Consider the following 24157-nt stretch of genomic DNA (forward strand, 5'->3'; position numbering starts at 1 on the left):
CATTCTTGCCTGGAAAATTCCATGGACAGAGGAGCCTGGCAGGCTACCGTCCATGGGGTCGCAAAGAGTCAGACAAAACTGAGCATGCACTCACAGCACGGCCTTTTAAAAATCACTCTTTAAGTGATCGTTTACATTTTATAGTTGTAGAATATAGCAATCTACAAACACAAGACCCACCTAATCCTGTGGTTTTAATTGAGCAGTAACTGAATTAAAAACATCAATTTCTTACATGAAATTTAGAGCATTAATTAGGAAAAATTATCACCCTTAAATGTCAGCTGAGTATATATGTGGAAGGATTTAGATGGATCTGGGCATTGAGCTATAAGCTAGATAGTTTACATGCTATGTGTTTCATGGCTCTGGAAACAACTGGCAGTGGTGTGGGTTATTATTTTGGGTGGAGTGATGGATCCTGCCACATAATGGTTGTAAAGACGTGTATCTGGAGTTCAGAAGATTTATGGGTGAACTGCATTATCCTTCCAAGTCTAATTAGTAAAACCAGTGACTCCCAACACAGTCAAGGGTAACAAGAAACTTCCACCAAGTTAATAATCACAAAAAATTAAAATGATGGCTGAGAGTAAGAAAGAAAAGGTAGTAGAAAAAGGAAATTTAAAATGTTTGCAGGTAGTGGAAAAAGGAAATTAAAAAATTAAAAACACCAATACCTCAAGAGTAGTTTCAGGCCTTTAGTAATAGTGAGGTAGACTTCATCCATTACATTTTAATTGGCACATATTTAGTTGATTAGTATTACCAGTTAATGTCATATATTTAATACATTTAATTGCCACTCTTTCCTTATTCCTAAATATTGCATGTAGGATGTGTTGGTGCTCCATGTCCTGGCTGCTGTAAATAGTGCTGCAGTGAACATTGGACTGCGTGTATCTTTTCAACCCTAAGTCTTAACTGACAAATAACTGCAAATTAGAACTTACTACTTGTCCTTAGGCCAGTGCCTTCCAAAGTACTTTATTTTCTGAAGACTTTTCATGTCTTTGGATGTGGATCAGTGCATTTAACTTTTCCTGAGCATGAAAACTCTTAGCTCACTGCTCTTTTTATAAATGTAATTAATACTCCATTTTTTTCTTGTACAAATTGTTACAAAAAGATTGATGAAATTCTAATTTTTGTGTAGTATATGTCACTTGAATTTTTTGTTCTAGACTACCAAAAAACTTTCTTTAAAGCCCAGCAGTTTCAGCAGCGTATGCTCTGCCCTTACTACATCCAAGTTCTGTGCTCAGTGCACTCTTTTAATGTGCAGTTTCAAAGCACTTTTGGAGATTTTTCCCCCTAGAACTTAGTCTGTTCACTTAGAAAGACATGTTGGACCACTGCCCCATCCTTCTCTCCAGGGAATCCTGATATGTTCATGGATTTCCACTTGGGGATCCTTACTGTGAGACATTTAGGATCTTTTCCAACATTTCCCTTTCAGAAAATGATGCAAAGAAACTAGATTTTAGATCTCCTGGGCCAAGGTAACTACAGGAAACACTCCTAGAAGTGAAGTCGCGGAGCCCATAGGAGTGGGAAGATTCAGTGTTGACACATGGGGCCAATGGCGCCTCACAGAGGCTAGCCACTGCCTTGTCCACTCAGCAGGGCGATTGTCACCGCGGGGGCTGGGAGCTGCCTGTGCACTCTGCAGTGAGGAAGGGCCTTGACCTCTGACCCCTCCTGCCACAGGGGCTTGCCTTTCATCATGTGACCTCCACGCCTGCCTGCCCAGTCTGCACCCTCGTCCCTCTTTTTCTTCTCCAGCTGCCTTCACATTCAAAATGCCTCTCTCTGCCTTCCTAGTTGCACCTCAGGACCATCAGGCTCCTCCCTCACCGGTGCAACCAGCTCCTGATCCATGTGGCAGCCAACCTGTGGTCTCCTTTAAACCTTCAATGACCCCGTGTTAAAACTGGGCTCTGTCTGCATCAATTTAATAATTTGTGTTTTAGGGGAAGTCAACAGTTTCATCGATATTTCCAAGTTCACTGGAAAGTGACTTACATTACTCTCATACAACAAAAGCAAACCCATCCCTCACTATAGCCCTCTTTGTTCCCAGCGTTTTTATACTGACTGTCTTGTGTGAGATTTGTCTATATCATTAGTTTGTTCACTAGCCATTAGCTTTGTTGAGATCCTTCACTTTATTTTTCTGGGCAACTGCTGATCTGATGAGGGCTTGCCAGGTGGTGCAGTGGTAAAGAATTCTCCTGCCAGTGCACGAGATGTGAGTTTGATCCCTGGGTGAGGAAGATCCCCTGGCATAGGAAATGGCAACGCACTCCAGTATTCTTGCCTGGAGAATCCCATGGACAGAGGAGTCTGTTGGGCTATAGTCCATGGGGTCTCAAAGAGTTGGACATGACTGAGCGGCTGAGCATGCACGCACACACACACACACTGATCTGATTGTGGTTGCTTATTATCAGTTGCATTGATGTATAATTTATGTATTATATATTCACCCAATAGAAATATACACTTCAGTAATTTTAGTGTATTATTAGGTTGATTAATCAACATAATCCAGGTTTAAAATATTTCTATCACAGTGTCTGTTGAAATGAAAAACTAATTTTATTATACAATTTACTAAATTTTGTTTCATTACTCATTTTTTTTGGATGTGTGTGTGTCATATCTAAGAACTCTGTATGTAGTTCAAACTCACAAAGACTTTACCCTATGTTTTATCCTCTTAAAAATAATTTTAGCCATTACATTTGGTGTCTAGGGTACATTAGGAAAAAAAAAAAGACAAGCCCACTAACAGGGAGACCATACTTGCAAAGCATTTACCCAATAGCAGACTGGCATCCAGAATTTATAGTGAAATCTTGGAAATCAGAAACAAGACACACTTACACATGGCAAAATATTTGAATAGACATTTCTCCAAAGAAGATATGCAAGTGAGGCGGGGCTAAGATGGCGGAGGAATAGGACGGAGAGACCACTCTCTCCTCTACAAATTTATCGAAAGGACATCTGAACGCTGACCAAACTTCACAAAACTACTTCTGAAGGCTGGCTGAGGACGTCAGGCTTTCACAAAAACTGCGCATTATCTTCAAAAGAGGTAGGAGAAATTATAAAAGATAAAAAGAGAGACAAAAGAGTTAGGGACGGAGACCCGTCCCGGGGAGGGAGTCGTAAAAGAGGAGGAATTTCCAAGCACCAGGAAACCCTCTCACCGGCGGGTGTGGGGGAGGATTTTTTATCTCGGAGGGCAACGTAACTGGGTGGAAAAAATAAATAAAATCCACAGATTACGTGCCTAAAGCAACTCCCAGCAAAGAACCCCAGACGCTCGCATCATCCGCCACCAGCAAGTGGGGGCTGAACGGAGAGGAGCGGGCGGCATTGCCTAGGGTAAGGACCGGGCCCAAGTGCCCCGAGGGCGATCTGAGGGAGCTAACGTGAGATAGTAACCTAAACTGTGGGACAGCGAGAGAGAGAGAACTATCCCGCGAAAAGCCCAACTCTAAGGCACTGCCGGCCCGCTCACAGAACAAAGGACTGAGCGATACCAGAGGAGAGCTAGCCGGCTGCGGACCGCCCCATCCCCCGCCGGACACAGCGGGCAGGCGGGGCCCGCCAGAGCCGGAAAGGGGCAAACTCGGCTCCAGAGAGGGCACCCCCTACCAAACTGCAAACAGGCTCCCAGTTTCTAAGCAAAGACTGCCTGAGATCCCGGAGGGTTGACAGCCGCCGGGAGGGTCGCAGCCAGAGACCAGCTCCCCAGAACCGACACAAAGCACACCGCAGCCGGGCGCACCCGTAAACCGAGGCGGGGACCAGGGTGGTGATAAGCCGCACCGCCCCAACAGGGGACAGCGCCCTCGCCAAACTTCTGGCCGCCTGGGCAGCGCCGACCGGGAACGGCACAAGCCGCGGGCGAAACCGAGTCTGCGCCTTTGTGGAGTAACCGGGAGCCTGAACCTGAGCGGCTTAGACCTGGGAAGTGCACGCAGCTCAGGGCCCGCTCCCCGGCCGAGTAACCTGAAGCCTGAGCAGGGTAGACGGGGAAAGCACACACGCCGTGAGCGGGGGCGAACCCAGTGCGGCCGAGACACTGCGAGCTTACCACACACACGCCAGAATTGCAGTGTTCCTTCCTCCCCACAGCACGATTGAACAAGCAAACCTAAAGAGATCACCTCCACCACTTTGTTGCAGGGCGGAAATTAGATACTGAAGAGATCTCCAAACAGAAGCCAAATAAACAGAGGGAAGCGCTTTGGAAGGGACAGGCCAACAGATTAAGATCCCTGTAGTTAATACCGACTGCATTAAAAAGGACCTATAGATCTTGAAAAGTATAAGCAGGAATAAGGATCTATCTAAAACTGAGCAGATCCCACACTGCTCACAACAGCTCCAGAGAAAGTCCGGGATATATATATTTTTTACTATTATTATTATTTTTTTTTTAATTTTTTTTTTTAATTAAAAAAAATTTTTTTTTCTCTTCTTTCCTTTTTCTTCAAGTCCTCTATTACACCTTTAACTTTCATTTTCATAACCCACTATTAACTTGCAAAAAAAAAACACCCTATTTTTGAAGCAAACTACATACATATATCTTATACCTTTTGTGTTTTCTTTTTTTTAATGTTTTTTTCTTGTTCTACATTTTTTTACTGTTTCTTTTTTTACTGTTTTACTGTTTTTTTTCTTTTTACACTGTTTCCTTTTTTCTTTTTTTTTAGATTGTAAGTTTTATAAGAGTCTAACCTCTACTCTAGATTTTTAATCTTTGTTTTACATATTTGATATCAACTTTGTACATTTAAGAACCCAATCTTTAGGACCCATTTTTACTCAGGAGTGTGATCACTGGCCTGATCACTCTCTCCCCCTATTGATGCTCTTTCTTCTCCCCCAGGGAACCTCTATCTCCCGCCCTCCTCCTTCTCTTCTCAACCCAATTCTGTGAATCTCTGAGGGTGTTCTGGGTACCGGAGAACACTTCAGGAACAGGATACCGCCCAGATCTCTCTCTCCCCTCTTAATTCCTCCCTTTCTACTCATGCTCACCTCTATTACCTTCCTCCCCCCTCTCTATGTATCTCTGTGAATCAGTCTGAGGGTTCCAAACTGTGGAAAGCACAGAAGGAAGTGCTTACTGGCTAGATTGCTCTCTCCACATTTGAATTCCCCTCTTCCCCTCCTGGTCACCTCAACCCACCCGCCCACCTCATCTCTCCATGTAACTCAGTGAACCTTTCTGGGTATCCCTCACTGTGGAGAATCTTTTCAACATTAACCTAAAAGTTTTATTATTGAGGCTGTATGGAAGGAGAAGTCTTCAGGCTACTGCAAGAATAAGACTGAAAGCCAGGGGAAACATTAATTAATAAGAGACCATCCAATAGCTTCCATAAATTCACTGAAACCAAGCTCCACCCAAGAGACAATAAGTTCCAGAGCAAGACATACCACACAAATTCTCCAGCAACGCAGGAACATAGACCTGAGCATCAATATACAGGCTGCCCAGAGGCACACCAAATCCATAGACATCTCAAAAATTAATACTGGTCACTCCATTACACTCTAGAGAGCAGAAATCCAGCTCCACCCACCAGAGCACCGACACAAGCTCCCCCAACCAGGAAACCTTGACAAGCCACCTGTCCAACCCCAACCGCAGTGAGGAACCTCCACAACAAAGAGGAACTTCATACTACCAGAATACAGAAGGGCCATGCCTAACACAGCAATCTAAACAAGATGAAAAGGCAGAGAAATACTCAGCAAGTAAAGGAAAATGAGAAATGCCCACAAAGCCAAACAAAAGAGGAGGAGATAGGGAATCTATCTGAAAAAGAATTTAGAATAAGGATAATAAAAATGATCCAAAATCTTGAAAGCAAAATGGAGTTACAGATAAATAGCCTGGAGACAAAGATTGAGAAGATGCAAGAAATGTTTATCAAGGACTTAGAAGAAATAAAAAGGAATCAATATAGAATGAATAATGAAATAAAGGAGATAAAAGACACTCTGGAGGGAACCAACAGTAGAATAACGGAGGCAGAAGATAGGATAAGTGAGGTAGAAGATAGAATGATGGAAATAAACGAAGCAGAGAGGAAAAAAGAAAAAAGAATCAAAAGAAATGAGGAAAACCTCCGGGACCTCTGGGACAATATGAAACACCCCAACATTCGAATCATAGGAGTCCCAGAAGAAGAAGATAAAAGGAAAGGCCATGAAAAAATACTCGAGGAGATAATAGTTGAGAATTTCCCTAAATTGAGGAAAGAAATAGTCACAGAAGTCCAAGAAACCCAGAGAGTTCCAAACAGGATAAACCCAAGGCGAAACACCCCAAGACACATATTAATCAAATTAACAAAGATCAAACACAAAGAACAAATATTAAAAGCAGCAAGGGAAAAACAACAAATAACACACAAGGGGATCCCCATAAGGATAACAGCTGATCTTTCAATAGAAACCCTTCAGGCTAGAAGGGAATGGCAGGACATACTTAAAGTAATGAAAGAGAATAATCTACAACCCAGATTACTGTACCCAGCAAGGATCTCATTCAGATATGAAGGAGAATTCAAAAGCTTTACAGACAAGCAAGAGCTGAGGGAATTCAGCACCACCAAACCAGCTCTCCAGCAAATGCTAAAGGATCTTCTCTAAACAGGAAACACAGAAAGGATGTTTCAACACGAACTCAAAACAACAAAGTAAATGGCAACGGGATCATACTTATCAATAATTACCTTAAATGTAAATGGGTTGAATGCCCCAACCAAAAGGCAAAGGGTTGCTGAATGGATACAAAAACAAGACCCCTATATATGCTGTCTACAAGAGACCCACCTCAAAACTAGGGACACACACAGGCTGAAAGTGAAAGGATGGAAAAACATATTCCATGCAAACGGAGACCAAAAGAAAGCAGGAGTCGCAATACTCATTTCAGATAAAATAGACTTTAAAATAAAGGATGTGAAAAGGGACAAAGAAGGACACTACATAAAGATCAAAGGATCAATTCAAGAAGAAGACGTAACAATCATAAATATATATGCACCCAACATAGGAGCACCACAATATATAAGGCAAATATTAACAAGTATGAAAGGGGAAATTAACAATAACACAATAATAGTGGGAGACTTTAATACTCCACTCACGCATATGGATAGATCAACTAAACAGAAAATTAACAAGGAAACACAAACTTTAAATGATACAATAGACAAATTAGATTTAATTGATATTTACAGGAGTTTCCACCCCAAAACAATCAATTTTACCTTTTTCTCAAGTGCACATGGAACTTTCTCTAGGATAGATCACATCCTGGGCCATAAATCTAGCCTTGGTAAATTCAAAAAAATTGAAATCATCCCAGCCATCTTCTCTGACCACAATGCAGTAAGATTAGACCTCAATTACAAGAAAAAAACTATTAAAAGTTCCAACATATGGAGGTTAAACAACACGCTTCTGAATAACCAACAAATCACAGAAGAAATCAAAAAAGAAATAAAATTATGCATAGAAACGAATGAAAATGAAAGCACAACAACCCAAAACCTATGGGACACTGTAAAAGCAATACTAAGGGGAAGGTTCATAGCAATACAGGCGTACCTCAAGAAACAAGAAAAAAATCAAATAAATCAACTAACTCTACACCTAAAGCAACTAGAGAAGGAAGAAATGAAAAACCCCAGGGTCAGTAGAAGGAAAGAAATCTTAAAAATTAGGGCAGAAATAAATGCAAAAGAAACAAAAGAGACCATAGCAAAAATCAACAAAACTAAAAGCTGGTTTTTCGAGAAGATAAACAAAATTGATAAGCCATTAGCCAGACTCATCAAGAAACAAAGGGAGAAGAATCAGATCAACAAAATTAGAAATGAAAATGGAGAGATCACAACAGACTCCACAGAAATACAAAGGATCATAAGAGACTACTACCAACAGCTATATGCCAATAAAATGGACAACTTGGAAGAAATGGACAAATTCTTAGAAAAGTATAACTTTCCAAAACTGAACCAGGAAGAAATAGAAGATCTTAACAGACCCATCACAAGCACGGAAATCGAAAGTGTAATCAGAAATCTTCCAGCAAACAAAAGCCCAGGACCAGACGGCTTCACAGCGGAATTCTACCAAAAATTTAGAGAAGAGCTAACACCTATCCTACTCAAACTCTTCCAGAAAATTGCAGAAGATGGTAAACTTCCAAACTCATTCTATGAGGCCACCATCACCCTAATTCCAAAACCAGACAAAGATGTCACAAAAAAGGAAAACTACAGGCCAATATCACTGATGAACATAGATGCAAAAATCCTTAATAAAATTCTAGCAAACAGAATCCAACATCATATTAAAAAGATCATACATCATGACCAAGTGGGCTTTATCCCAGGAATGCAAGGTTTTTTTAACATCCGCAAATCAATCAATGTAATACACCACATTAACAAATTGAAAGAAAAAAACCATATGGTTATCTCAATAGATGCAGGAAAAGCCTTTGACAAAATTCAGCATCCATTTATGATTAAAACCCTCCAGAAAGCAGGAATAGAAGGAACATATCTCAACATAATAAAAGCTATATATGACAAACCCACAGCAAACATTATCCTCAATGGTGAAAAATTGAAAGCATTTCCCCTAAAGTCAGGAACAAGGCAAGGGTGCCCACTTTCACCACTACTATTCAACATAGTTTTGGAAGTTTTGGCCACAGCAATCAGAGCTGAAAAAGAAATAAAAGGAATACAGATAGGAAAAGAAGAAGTAAAACTCTCACTGTTTGCAGATGACATGATCCTCTACATAGAAAACCCTAAAGACTCTACTAGAAAATTACTAGAGTTGATCAATGAATATAGTAAAGTTGCAGGATATAAAATTAACACACAGAAATCCCTTGCATTCCTATACTCCAATATTGAGAAAACAGAAAGAGAAATTAAGGAAACAATACCATTCACCACTGCATCAAAAAGAATAAAATACTTAGGAATATATCTACCTAAAGAAACAAAAGACTTATATATAGAAAACTATAAAACACTGATGAAAGAAATCAAAGAGGACACAAACAGATGGAGAAATATACCGTGTTCATGGATTGGAAGAATTAATATAGTGAAAATGAGTATTCTACCCAAAGCAATCTACAGATTCAATGCAATCCCTATCAAGCTACCAATGGTATTTTTCACAGAACTAGGACAAATCATCTCACAATTTGTATGGAAATATAAGAAACATCGAATAGCCAAAGCAATCTTGAGGAAGAAGAATGGAACTGGAGGAATCAACCTGCCTGACTTCAGGCTCTACTACAAAGCCACAGTCATCAAGACAGTATGGTACTGGCACAAAGATAGAAATATAGATCAATGGAACAAAATAGAAAGCCCAGAGATAAACCCACGCACATATGGACACCTTATCTTCGACAAAGGAGGCAAGAATATACAATGGAGAAAAGACTATCTCTTTAACAAGTGGTGCTGGGAAAACTGGTCAACCACTTGTAAAAGAATGAAACTAGAACACTTCCTAACACCGTACACAAAAATAAACTCAAAATGGATTAAAGATCTAAACGTAAGACCAGAAACAATAAAACTCCTAGAGGAAAACATAGGCAAAACACTCTCTGACATAAATCACAGCAGGATCCTCCATGACCCACCTCCTAGAATATTGGAAATAAAAGCAAAAATAAACAAATGGGACCTAATTAAAATTAAAAGCTTTTGCACAACAAAGGAAACTATAAACAAGGTGAAAAGACAGCCTTCAGAATGGGAGAAAATAATAGCAAATGAAGCAACAGACAAACAATTAATATCAAAAATATACAAGCAACTTCTGCAGCTGAATTCCCAAAAAATAAACGACCCAATCAAAAAATGGGCCAAAGAACTAAACAGACATTTCTCCAAAGAAGACATACAGATGGCTAACAAACACATGAAAAGATGCTCAACATCACTCATTATTAGAGAAATGCAAATCAAAACCACAATGAGGTATCATTTCACACCAGTCAGAATGGCTGCTATCCAAAAGTCTACAAGCAATAAATGCTGGAGAGGGTGTGGAGAAAAGGGAACCCTCTTACACTGTTGGTGGGAATGCAAACTAGTACAGCCACTATGGAGAACAGTGTGGAGATTCCTTAAAAAACTGGGAATAGAACTGCCATATGACCCAGCAATCCCACTGCTGGGCATATACACCGAGGAAACCAGAATTGAAAGAGACGCGTGTACCCCAATGTTCATCGCAGCACTGTTTACAATAGCCAGGACATGGAAGCAACCTAGATGTCCATCAGCAGACGAATGGATAAGGAAGCTGTGGTACATATACACAATGGAATATTACTCAGCCATTAAAAAAAATACATTTGAATCGGTTCTACTGAGATGGATGAAACTGGAGCCCATTATACAGAGTGAAGTAAGTCAGAAAGAAAAACAACAATACAGTATACTAATGCATATATATGGAATTTGAAAGATGGTAACGATAACCCTATATGCGAGACAGAATAAGAGACACAGATGCATGGAACAATTTTATGGACTCTGAGGGAGAAGGTGAGGGTGGGACGTTCTGGGAGAATGGCATTGAGACATGTGTATTGTCATATGTGAAACAGAGCACCATTCCATGTTCGATGCATGTGACAAGGGCTCAGGGCCGGGGCAATGGGATGATCCAGAAGGATGGGATGGGGAGGGAGGTGGGTGGGGGGTCCGGGAAGGGGAACACATGTAAACCCATGGCTGATTCATGTCAATGTATGGCAAAAACTATTACAATATTGTAAAGTAATTAGCCCCCAACTAAAATAAATAAATTTATTTAAAAAAAAAAAAAGAAGATATGCAAGCATGCAGAAATGCATTCCTCACAGTTCTCTGTTAGGAAATACAAGTTAAATCTACAGTGAGACACCACTACACACATTCTAGTGTGTTTCTACATTCTAGTAGAAACACATGTCAGAGGAGGGTAAAAAACTAAAAAGGTAGAAATGTATTTTATTCAGTCAGGTCAGGTTTTCCGCCATTTCAGTTTTGGTGCCAAACTTAAGGAGAATACCATTTTAAAGAGAGCTTTATGGATTCAGAATTGTGGGGAAGATCCAGAAATGGATTATTGCCTGAAGAAGTGTATTTGAATTTTCAGCATGACCCCACCACCCTTCACGTGAGCAAAGCTAGAAGGAACAAAACATCCTTGACCTCCTTCATCACAGGGCTTCTAAGGCTAAAAGGGAAAGTGATCACCATGCAAATTGTACACAGATCCATGAATCCTTACAAGCATGTGCACTGCATTGGAAGAGAAGTACAGGAACTGTAGGGGCACATAAACCATGCTTTCTGATGTGGGAATGAAGAAGGTATTTCCTTGCTAGAACAACATTGGAGGGAGACATCATGCTTTATCTCACAACCATTGTATATAGTTTCCTACATGTTTGTGTTTGCTTGTGAAAAGGCTTATAGTGGTGGAGGCAGGAGTTCAAACTGCAATTACCTCACCCTTGACTTTATGCTAGGAGGCCACTGTTCCTGTCTTACATATGTTGAAACACTACCTCTGCTACTGAGGTCTTCTTTTATTGAAGTACAGCTTATGTACAATATTTTATAATTTGTTGTTGCTGTATTATTCGCTGAGCCATGCCAACTCTTTTGCAAACCCATGGACTGTAACCCACCAGACTTCTCTGTTCATGGGATTTCCCAGGCAAGAATACTGGAGTGTGCTGTCATTTACGTCTCTATGGGATCTTCCTGCCCCTGGGATGGAAACATCTCCTGTGTCTCCTGCACTGCAAGCAGATTCATTACCGCTGAGCTACCATCAGAGAAGCTCCATTATATAAGTTACAGGTGTGCAACATACTGATTCATAGTTTTTAAACGTTATACTCCATTTACAGTTATTATACAATACTGGCTATTTTCCCCATGTAGTACAATACATCTCTGTAGCTTATTTATTTTACACATGGCAGTTTTATCTCTTAATTGCCCATCATTATTCTGCCCCCCTCTACCCTCTCCCCACAGGTAAACACTAGTTTGTTCTTTATATCTGTGAGTCTGCTTCTTTTTTGTTACATTCACTAGTTTGTTGTGTTACTGAGATTCCTATAGATGTGATATCATTCAGTATCTGTCTTTATCTGATTTATTTCACTGAGCATAATACTCTCCAAATCCACCCTCCACACACACAGACACACACACACACACAAATACATACATATATACACACACACACATATACCACATCTTCTTTATTCATTCATCTGATGACGGACACTTAGGTTATCTTCACTTAGGTTATCTTCAGTTCAGTTCAGTTCAGTCGCTCAGTCGTGTCCGATTCTTTGCGACCCCATGAACCGCAACACGCCAGGCCTCCCTGTCCATCACGAACGCCCAGAGCCTACCCAAACCCATGTCCATTGAGTCGGTGATACCATCCAACCATCTCATCCTCTGTCATCCCCTTCTCCTCCTGCCCTCAATCTTTCCCAGCATCAGGGTCTTTTCCAATGAGTAAGCTCTTCGCATGAGGTGGCCAAAGTATTGGAGTTTCAGCTTCAACATCAGTCCTACCAATTTACACCCAGGACTGATCTCCTTTAGGATGGACTAGTTGGATCTCCTTGCAGTCCAACAGACTCTCAAGAATCTTCTCCAACACCACAGTTCAAAAGTATCAATTCTTTGGCACTCAGCTTTCTTTATAGTCCACCTCTCACATCCATACATGACCACTGGAAAAACGATAGCCTTGACTAGACAGACCTTTGTTGAGAAAGTAATGTCTGTGCTTTTTAATATGCTGTCTAGGTTGGTCTTAACTTTCCTATTAAGGAGTAAGCGTCTTTTAATTTCATGGCTGCCATCACCATCTGGAGTGATTTTAGAGCCCAGAAAAATAAAATCAGCCACAGTTTCCACTGTTTCCCCATCTATTTGCCATGAAGTGGTGGGACCAGATGCCATGAACTGATGTATACATATATAAAAATCAAAATTTACTTTGCAATTTTCTTCTCTAATAAGTTTAGAAAGTGATATTTTTCTTTCTTCATGAAAATTAGATGAGTAATACTGTCAAATTTAAGACAATTCTGAAAATCTTCAGAATGAAAACTATGGAGAAAATATGCAAAAGCCACCATATATTCTTTTGGATTTATCTTTCATGGTTCCTGAGTCCAGAGGCAGTTGTTACAGATGTAAACTCCATATGAAACTGCTGCTGCTGCTGCTAAGTTGCTTCAGTCAGTTCTGACTCTGTGCTACCCCATAGATGGCAGCCCACCAGGCTCCTCTGTCCTTGTGATTCTCCAGGCAAGAATACTGGAGTGGGTTGCCATTTCCTTCTCCTAGACAGCTTATTTATTTTCAATAAGAAAAATGATTAATGCCTTATATTAGCATCTTTTAGGACTTTGAGAAAATGTTTCCTGAACCCTCTTCTCAGCAATACACATACTCACCTGTGATATTATAAGAAAGACATTTTAGTAATACCATATTAAATACAGTTATTTCATAACTATAAAAGTCATATATATATATATATATATGTATACATATTTAGTTGTCCTAATAATATGGTGAAAATTTTCCAAATAGATTTAAGGTATTTACATTTTAGGGTTACACAGCATTAACTAGACTTTTACATACCAAGATAATTATATAAGTAAAAAGTGTAATGACTATATCTGACTAATACATTTGAAGTTATCCAGGGCAACACAGCTGCCCAGAATATATAAAGTAGATTGCTATGTGAAATTCTTAATATTTGATGAATCTACTGCTCGAAAAAGAGAAAGAAGTTTTGAGCAGGTGGTATTTTTACTGTTTATTTTAAATTATTCTCTGGTTTCTTCCCTTTGGCTACCATTTCCTATCAGATGTGCTTTTTATTTTTCCTTTTAATTAAAAAAGAAGCTTTAATGTGATCTATATTTTTAGTTGGCTTCATACCCCAGAAAAACTATACATTTATATACTATTTAATCACCATGATAAGAGAATATTGTAGAGTTAAAGAAAATAATACTAAGTTAATCAAACATGTCAAAGCTATGGTTTTTCCAGTAGTCCTGTATGAATGTGAGAGTTGGACCATAAAGAAGGCTGAGAATGGAAGGATTGATGCTTTTGAACTGTGGTGTTGGAGAAGACTTTTGAGTCTCCTTGGACTGCGAGGACATCAAACCAGTCCATCCTAAAGGAAATCAGTCCTGAATATTCATTGGAAGGACGGATGCTGAAGCTGAAACTCCAGTACTTTGGCCACCTGATGCGAAGAACTGACTCATTGGAAAGGACCCTGATGCTGGGAAAGATTGAAGGCAGGAGCAGAAGGGGATGACAGAAGATGAGATGGTTGGATGGCATAACCGACTCGATGGACATGAGTTTGAGCAAGCTCAAGCAGTTGGTGATGGACAGGGAAGCCTGGCGTGCTGTAGTCCATGGGGTCACAAAGAGTCAGACACAACAGAGTGACTGAACTGAACTGAATGAAACAAGTAGAAAGTAGTTATTTAACAAATATTAGATACATTGGGTATTATTTTTAAAAAAATTGGGGAGCACAAAGCCACTTTTCAGTTTCTGGTTAAAATGTAATCTCATAGTTATATATTTCTAATAGTAAAATGCAGTTACATCACTTTATATCAGTCTTCCAATGGTAGATGAAATACACTTTCTATATTAAAATGTTCTCAGTATCTGTGCATAATATGGTTCTAAAATATGTAGACTTAGCGATTTTACTCTCTTTTAGAATTAGTTTCATGACAGAATCATAAATTAACTCTTAAATACTGAAAGATTGAGAAAAAAAAATCTTTAAGAAATCACAGTCACAGGGTTTTTATATTTATATTAAATGCAGATAACTTAGGCATTATTTTAATCATACTTTTTTAATTTGTATATTTAGAAATTAGAAAGCCAAATCTAAAAACATATAGTGAATAGAATGGTTGCCAATTGTGTTAAATCCCTAACTATTCAGAAATAAATAGTTATTCCTTGGCCATGGGCATGATGGAGAAGATGTAAATGTAAAGAAGGATTTCATATATAAAACTTGAATAGAATCATTATAAATGTTATGTTTGAGTGTTAATGAGCCCTAAATTTAAAAAAAGTGACCTAAACCAAAGGAATAAAGGAAAATAACTCATAGGAAATAAGAATGGCTTTTATCTTGAAAAATGAGAAAAAAATCAATATAAATTAATGGAAGGGAGCAATTTATGAGGGAGCTCTGGGAAGGGGCAGTCCTAGAAGCTAAAGGATCTCTTATATTCTAAAAGTGTTTGCATGAATAGGAAACACAGATGCTACTAAAATTGTAATGTGTTTTCTACCTTCTACACAAACACACACACACACACACACAGCCCCACCTCCCCTTTTTTATACTATGATCGAGATAAATGAGCAACTGAGTAGAGATAAGAAAGGAAATCCTCCTGTGATTTAGATGTGGGAGTATACAGGGAAATGAACATGGCACTTAGATGCTTATCTATTTCCCTTTAAGACTTGCTATCTTAGACTAAAGAAACACACACACACACATGTTCTTCAAAACAATAAGAAGCATAGTTCTCACTGCACTGGAGATGCCGTACTGGTTTCCAAAATGCTCAAAGAGCATGAAAACTAGAGTGAAAAACCACTCTACCATGGCACAATACTTTTGCAAAACCTGCAATCCTGTCTTTTTTGCGCAGTCTCAACTCCTTCTATACCCACCCAGTCCTTCAAATTTAGAACATCTGCTCTGTAGAGCCATGGGGCCATTGGAGTGAGGGCACATGGACACAGGGATCCTACATTGCACATCCAATTTATAAACTCAGTTTTTAAAATGCCAAAAAATTTTCAGCTTGTATAACTCTTCCTAGGACAGGCTTTCTGTTCAATGCTTTGCATTCCACTGAAATCATGTTCTAGCTATGAGTCTGCAGCAGTGAGAGTTGGTGGTTTCTGATGCAATCAGCATCCTTTTTTTTTTTTTTCATTTTTTAATGGAAGAATAATTGCTTTACAGAATTTTGTGGTTTTTCTGTCATGCATCAACAAGAATCAGCCATAGGTATACATATGTCCCCTCCCTCCTGGGTCTCCCTCCCCCCTCCCTCCCCATCCCACCCTTCAGCCTGTCACAAAGCCCACATTTGAGTTCCCTGAATCACAGAGCAAATTCCCATTGGCTATCTATTTTCCATATGGTATTGTAAATTCCTAAGTAACTGGATCCATACATAATCAGCATCCTTCTGAGGCAGGCAAAGCTCTGCCTGAAGCCAAGGCATTACAGAGGCCTCTAGGGCTTCCCAGGTGGTTCAGTGGTAAAGAATCAGCCTGCCAAGCAGGCTGACCCGCTTCAGTCCCTGGGTTGGGAAGATCCCCTGGAGAAGGAAATGGCAATGCTCCCCAGTTGTCTTGCCTGGGAAATCCCATGGACAGAGAAACCTAGGGGGCTATCGTCCATGGGGTCACCAGTGAGTTGGACATGACTTAGTGACAAAACAACAAACAGAAGGGTCCTCTAATCTCTCCAAAGGAGGGAGAAGGGGTGGAAGAGAGATGGGAGGTAAGCAGATTGACAGGAGTCTATCAAAGTTACTCATTCTCAGGGCCTTCTTTCCCAATCCAAACTAGAAATTTCAAGTAAAAGAACATTTGAAATTACATTATAATATTGCTACTCTCGTGATTAAATTGGAGAACTTAAATTCAGATAGATGTGTTTTCTGCATTTCCAAGAAACTAGAGACTCTGAGAGTGCCCACAGAAGAAGTTCTTTGGCGCAAAACCTGTAGCATGATTCCAGAAGAGCACGGGGGGTAAGTTTTGTGGTTGTTGCTGTTGTTTGCTACTGAATTACATTGACTTCCACTCTCCCAGTTCCGTGAAGAATAAACCATTGCCATCCTCTAACCTAACCAAATTAGACAACCGATTCCTGATTCCAGTTTTAAGGGTCTCTTTCCTGGAATCACTTCAGTAGCATATGGTTTCTATTTTGTCTCTTTTTATCCTTGGTTAATTTTTCAAGAAAACAAATTATTATATACTTGGTCATATTAATTCTCATATAACTTAACATCCATGTAGTTGTGTAATTTTTCTTCTCATTACTCCTTCAAATATAAATTTCAATGTAAATATTTATGGGGTAACTCTTCTGAAGAGGAAAGTGTATGAGAAACATATATATATACACACACATATATATATACAGATGTGTAAAGTGAAAGAAAGTGAAGTCGCTCAGTCGTGTCCGACTCTTTGCGACCTCATGGACTGTAGCCGACCAGGTTCCACCATCCATGGGATTTTCCAGGCAAGAATACTGGAGTGGGTTGCCATTTCCTTCTCCAGGAGATCTTCCCGAGCCAGGGATTGAACCTAGGTCTCCCTCATTGTAGGCAGACACTTTACCGTCTGAGCCACCAGGGATAGACAGATGTGTATATATATGTATATATTCACACATACAAATATATGAATTATCCCCTCATATTTGAAGGTGATCTAGTTGATAAAATTTTGATTCCAGCATTCTTTTTTTGTGATTTTTTAAAAAGTTAGATTTTATTGGAATGTGGTTGCTTTTCAATGCTGTGCTAGTTTCTAATGTATAGCAACATGAATCAGCATATTTTACATACATCCTCTCCCTTTCGTACTTCCTTGTTATTCAGCTCACCACAGAGCATTAAGTAGAGTTCCCTGTGCTGTACATAACGTTCTCACTAGTTTTGTTTTAAAATACATAAAATATTGCATTATATTACTACTGAGCAGTCTGATGGCTAGCCCAATCCTTGTCACAGTCTCAGATGCAGTCCTTGGGAATATCAGCCTGTTGTATAAATTGTGTATGGGGAAGCAATTGCAGGCAAGGCCCTAACTTGTACATATCTTTTCTAGTTTATGTAAAAATGGGTGCCCAATTTAAAAGACAGCTATATTATGTCATGAAACTCATAAAGATCATTTTTAATTACTTCCATATCCAGCTTCCCCAAAGGGCAATTCCATTCATGGGACTGGAGATATACTGAATTCATGGTGACTTAGAAGGAAAGGAAGAGGAGAGTTGAATGTCCACAGATGTGTGGTTAGTGTAAACCAATATTCATCTCTTCTGATAATGACCTGCGAACACATACGCTAGGTGTCAAATATTGTGAAAGAAAAAGAAGGTCACAATTATCCTGGGGAACCAGAGAGAAGTAAGAGGTCAGTGGAAACATTCCACACTATTCTATTTAATACATATGCAGTATTCATTGCAACACTGATGCATATTTTTCCGACCTAAGAGATTCTTTTGTGAAGATTTTTGTACTTAAGGCTTTACATAAGAGCAATTCAAGGGTATATACCTGGAAGTGGAGTTTTGGGATCATGTACAAGGGCATCTTAAACTTTCTCAGATATTAGCCAAATGTAATCTAAAGTACCATAAAATATTTCTATTTATATTCCAGCAGTGTGTTAAGAGTTTCCTTTACATTTTTTAAAAAAAATAATATATTAGACTATTTTAAATCAATATTAAATAGGTGTATAGTAGTATCATTGTCGTTGTTGTTTAGTCGCTCAGTTGTGTCCGACTTTTTGCAACCCCATGGACTGCAGCACGCCAGGCTTCCCTGTCCTTCACCATCTCCTGCAGCTTACTAAAACTCGTGTCCATTGAGTTGATGATACCATCCAAGCATCTCATCCTCTGTCGTCCCCTTCTCCTCCTGCCTTCAATCTTTCTCAGCATCAGGGTCTTTTCTAAGGAGTCAGCTCTTCACATCATTGGCCCAAATTTTGGAGCTTCAGCTTCAGCATCCATCCTTCCAGTGAATATTCAGGATTGATTTCCTTTAGGATTGATTGACTTGATATTCTTGAAGTCCAAGGGACTCTCAAAGTCTTCTCCAATGCTACGGTTCAAAAGCATCAATTCTTCAGCACTTAGCCTTAAAAGTTAGTATTTTAGACTATTTTAAATCCATATTATAGGTGGACAAGGGTACCATATAATCTTTTAATTTGAATATTCCTGATCATCATGCGATTGATTATTCTATTTGTTTTCTGACTATTTTGATTATTCTTCTGCAGATTAGCTGACAATCCAGATTTTTCATCAATTATGCTATTGGTCTTTTCCCTGTTTGTGTGTGCACATTTAATGTGTATCTTTGAGACTAACATTGGTGATTTAGTTACATTGCATATTTGTCATAGTATTTAAGGTCAATTTTTAAAAAACAAATTCTTTTCTTCTGTGTGTGCTTAGTCACTCAGTCATGTCTGACTCTTTGTGACCCCATGGACTGTAGCCTGCCAGGGTCCTCTGTCTATGGGGATTCTCCAGGCAAGAATACTGGAGTGGGTTGCCATGCCCTGCTCCAGGGGATCTTCCCAAACCAGGAATTGAACCCAGGTCTCCCGCACTGCAGGCAGATTCTTGACCATCTGAGCCACCAGGGAAGCCAGTGTTATTTTATATTGTAAATGTATAGTAAGTTGATTCCCCCTTTGTACTTCTCTCTTTTTGATTGGAATTATGTTTATTTTAGAGATTATTTAGGAAAAATAATTTCTATCAGTGATATTGTTACTGTACCGATTATCACCTTTATTTTTGCATGAGCACATTTTTGTTTTAAACTTCAGTGTTACTTCTGAGCATTTTAAAAGTGGTATCTTAATGTTTTTATATTCAGAATTTATAGAGAACTAACTTGGCATGTTTATTTAATTAATTTATTTAATCTTTTTATTCCTTAACACTATATATATATATATATATATATATATAAAACCTTTTGGCCATGCCAAGTGTCATGTAGGATTTTAGTTACGCAACCAGAGATCGAACCTGTGCCGCTTCAGTGGAAGCTGAGAAATCTAACCACTGTATCTCCAGGGAAATCCCTAACACCTGGCATGTTTTTATTTTGCTTGTTTATTTAATTAATTTATTTTTTAATGAAGGATATTTGCTTTATAGAATTTGTTGGTTTCTGCCAAACATCAACATGAATCAGCCATAGGTATACATATATCCTTTCCCTCTTGAACCTCCCTCCCATCTCCCTCCCCAACCCACCCCTCTAGGTTGATACAGAGCCCTTTTTTGAGTTCCCTGAGCCATAGGACAAATTCCCATTGGCTATCTATTTTACATACGGTAATGTAAGTTTCCATGTTACTCTCTCAATACATCCTACCCTCTCCCTCCTCCCTTCTCCCCAAGTCCATAAGTCTGTTCTCTATGTCTGTGTCTCCATTGCTGCCCTGCAAATAATTTCACCAGTACCATCTTTCTAGATTCCATATATATGTGTTAGTATACCATATTTATCTTTCTCTTTCTGACTTACTTCACTCTGTAATAGGCTCTAGGTTTATTAACCTCATTAGAAAGGACTCAAGTGTTCCTTTTATGACTGAGTAATCTTCGATTGTATATATGTACCACAGCTTCTTTATCCATTCATCTGTCGATGGACATCTAGGGTGCTTCCATGTTCTAGCTGTTGTGAATAGTGCTGTAATGAACAGTGGGGTCCATGTGTTTTTTTCAACTTCTCTAACCTGGCACGTGTTTACTAAGCTTTATTTGTGGTAAATAATAATTATAAAATAATTAATAAAACGCATTCAGAGTTTGTTTCTTTTTACAGCATTTTTTTAACTCTGATGCAATATATATATAAATATCGAAGCATAGAAAATGAATATTTACCAGTAATTTGAAGAACTACAAAAGTATTATTAGTATTGAATCTAGATGTCTGTTCTAGTGTAGTTTAATTTCACCCTATTTTCTTTCATAGTTTATTGCTCTTTTAAATGTAAGTTATGCTTTCAGATATAATTTTGAACATCTTTTTCAGACTTATTTCAAGACTTTGAAATGTTGCTCATTTTTACAGATTAATTTTACAGAAATAAATTTTTAGCTGTCAACTTTATTGGGATTTTCAGGATTGCATTTCTTATTTTTTTTGTTTTAACTTTTGTTGAGAGTTCATTTTCAGCAAGAGCTTTTGGATTTTTTTTTTTTCTCTTTTCTTCTGTTTGGCTTTTTGAAATTTTGTACCTCATGAAGAATTACAGCCTTAAGACATGTCTGAGCGAGTGAGCGCTGAGTCCCTCAGTCGTGTCCGACTCTTTGTGTCTCCATGAACTGTGCCCACCAGGCTGCACTGACCATGGAATTTTCCAGGCAAGTGTACTGGAGTGGGCTGACATTTCCTCCTCCATGGGATCTTCCCAATTCAGGGAGATATGTTTAGTAGTAGTTAATTATTTTTCCTTCTTTCATTCACTGATAAAAGTGGAAATACTGACTTTGAGTATTAAGTTAACCTGAGGTCCCCATGATCATAACAAGTAAATTAGCATACCAACCAAGAAGGAGCAATACTCATGTGATAGACAAATTCCCTGTTCTCAGGGATTTATTTCATATATGAACCCAGCTGTCTTTTTTAGCTTTCTTCATGTTTACAGTTGCTCTGATTTAAAGCAAAGGGCAACATCAAAGCTAGAAATAACTTGCTATACTGTCCCGGTTGTTTGGGCTGAGTTTCAAAACTGCTTCAGAATCAGATAGAAAACGCAATTTTCCATTATTGGAAATAAGTACAATATACTTGACAATATAATAGGTAACTTAAACTGTATACAAAGGGTCATTCTATGTCATACTGCCTTCAAATTTATGATTGTGAGGAACCATCGAGAATTTTTATGCAGCATTAATAACATTTTAATCTATGCTGATTTATTTATTTAGATTAGGAAGTTTTATGTTTTCTAGTTTTGTGGATAACTTCTCAATAATGTTGCTTGTGTAATCACATGTATTAGTACGTATAGTATATCAGCAACTTCATTTTTTAGTTTGAACTATTTCTGTTACCTATATTTTATTTCCTTTTTTCTTGTGGAAAAGTTAGAGTGACCTAAAAATAAATTTACTTAAATTTACAAAATGCATTATAGGAGGCAGAAAACTGCTGCCTCTCACTTTGGCCTATACAGACATGAATGGAGATTGACATGCTGTGAGGAACTGATATTCTTCGGGAAGACTCAGCTTTTGCTTTTATCCATCATTAGTGTTTATGTGATAAGTGTATTCAGCTATTCATGAATTCTGATGTTTGTTTCACAGTAAGAACTACCTAGTCAAATACCTTACCTTTATGACTAAGGAAAACAAGGATCAGACTTGTGACATTTGTTATAAAGTGTCACAAGTTGGAATGCATTATGAAGATGATAAAAATTTATAAGTAAAAGGATACAATTCTTTGACATTAAGCATTGTAAAACTGCACACTTAAGCTTAAATTGTAAACCTCCTACATTAACAGTTAAAAAGTATATTCAAGTTTAAGAACTGGGTTATCATTTTTTAACCTGATTTTTTCTTACATAATACAGTAGCCTGTAATTGGATTATTGCCATCAGATAATTCATTTTTAAGAAAACATAATTTGACAACGAACTGGATTATATAATGGCTGCTTCTGTGTACTGTTCTGCTTGAGTGCATGCTGTCATGTTTGATTCTTTGTGACACCAAGGACTGAAGCTCTCCAGGCTCCTCTGTCCCTGGAAGTTTCCAGCAAGAATACTGAAGTGAGTTGCCACTTCCCCCTCCAGGGGATCTTCCTGACCTAGGGATCAAACCAATGTCTCCTGTGTCACTTGCATTGGCAGGCAGATTCTTTACCACTGACCCACCTGAGAACTTCAATGTACTATTTTCCCAAGGCATTTAAATGTTTCTGGGAGGAAAACCTACTTTATCAAAATGATATCTTGATGGTACATACATTTCTTTACTCTTTGTCTGCAATGTCAGTTATACTGACTTTGCTATTAACATAACTTTTCTTTACTTCCAACAGTGCTGCTCTATGCAAAACAAATTACACACCCTCATTATCCTAAACTAATGTCAGCCATGAAGTCTCCTGAATAACAACTTTTAACTTTGTTAGGGAAATTAGGTGTGACAGCAATGCAGATTTGCCTTACCAAGCACTAAATAAGAGCTTGTTTTATTTTGGTTAGGCTATGTGACTTCAAAAAACAAAAGTTTAAAAATATCCCATAAAATGGTTATTTTCTACATTATATAGATGTTCTGAAATAAAGGTTTTAGTCAGTACTTTTTATACATATCAGAAGATGGAATGTAAACAAAATTTCGACTTGAAGGTGGAAGATTAACTATATTAATTTAGATCCACAAAATTGGTTTTCTAAGTGTGAATGAGTGTTATCCATTTTTTATGGATCTTTCTATAAAAATGAGATTTCTTGTTTTAAAATCTTCTGCTCTTGGATACGTGCCTTACTCCTTTTCAGAGAATTAATGTGGTTTGCATCATTTCTCAGACAGGACTCTCGGTGTCTCTTTCTTTCATCTGGACTGGTGTGAGTCCTGACCTTTTGTAAGGTCCGTATAGACACAGGAATCTTATCGAAAAGTACACTTTAGCTAGCTCTGTAGAGAAACACAAGTGATGTTCTGTTCTTGGTCACATTTTGGTCTTATATCAGAAAGTTTTGGTTCATATTCTGATTAACAGAAGTGATATTTATTATACCTTATCAGTTATTTTATCTTTTACTATAAAAGTACATTTAATTATACTCACAAAATTACTTGCTCACCTAATTTCTGTATTGAAATCTAATTCTGTAGTTTCTTTTTTATATTTTCCCTTGTGTACAGGAATAATAATAATTACATTTACACTTGTTAGATGTAGCAACTAGTTGAAACACACACATAATTTATTCTTCACTACAGTTTTATGAAATAGATGTTGTTATGTCTCAGATTAGGAAGACAAGATAGGAGAAGGATGACTAACAGACCAAGTAAATGGTAAACTAAGGATTCATACTCAAGCAGCAGAATTTCAGAGTTCATATCTTTTAAAATTTATTTTATATCTCACATAGCATTTTTACTACTTTCTTCATTACAATTATA

Source organism: Giraffa tippelskirchi, chromosome 5 (assembly GCF_054371585.1).
Source record: "Giraffa tippelskirchi isolate mGirTip1 chromosome 5, T2T-mGirTip1v1.2.pri, whole genome shotgun sequence".
Taxonomy (NCBI): domain Eukaryota; kingdom Metazoa; phylum Chordata; class Mammalia; order Artiodactyla; family Giraffidae; genus Giraffa; species Giraffa tippelskirchi.